Source organism: Bactrocera latifrons, unplaced genomic scaffold, assembly GCF_001853355.1.
Source record: "Bactrocera latifrons isolate USDA-ARS-PBARC rearing strain unplaced genomic scaffold, ASM185335v1 scaffold_833, whole genome shotgun sequence".
In the NCBI taxonomy this organism is placed as follows: domain Eukaryota; kingdom Metazoa; phylum Arthropoda; class Insecta; order Diptera; family Tephritidae; genus Bactrocera; species Bactrocera latifrons.
The window spans coordinates 78,014-78,749 of record NW_017537527.1 but is presented as its reverse complement, the minus strand read 5'-3'; positions in this window follow the sequence as shown (position 1 = coordinate 78,749).

Genomic DNA, 736 nt, shown 5'->3' with positions numbered 1-736 from the left:
TATTCGACGCAGTACCCGCCGGGGGAAGCAGAGGATGAGGAAGACCTCCACTCCGTTAGAAATACCAAGTGGAGAAGGAGCTCATCGTTCCATCGCGCTAAGTTCCATAAATTTTCGCAGAACTTTTCTCTTGAAAAATCGCAACGTCGACTCATCCGTTGTTGACTGTGACTGCTTTAAGGAAAACTTGTTTTTTTTCTTTTCAGTTATATAACTCTATGAAAAAACATAATTTCAAATTGCAAAGGTCATAGATTAATATAGTTTTATAAAAAACTAGCTGAACCCGCAGCCGTTGTCCTACGTAAAGTTATGTGTTTTGAAATGAAAATAAAGTTAAATTTGAAAACGTAGCATGTGAAAAACATAGCATTTCTGAATTTATGCCTCACACTATGCGCCTATCCTTGTGTGCTGTTGTTTGTCATCTCAAATGCAATTTTCACTGGARGCGGAATACATTTGAACTGAAATGGGAAATCGTTAGAACTCAAAGGAATTCGTAGAAGCAAGCATTCTGCCCCCTTGTATTCGATAGGGGCGTCACAATCAGTCGGGTTCCATTACACAATTTCGGCGAATTCCTCTCCAAAGAATTTAGAGAGTCCACTGGATAATTCACTGCGTCGTCTTYATTGTCAAGACGATCGATCGATTTGTATGAGCGCAGGTCTCCCGAAATTTGACTTTGAATCTTCCAGTTTATATCAACAACATCGGTATTTTTGGTAGCTTA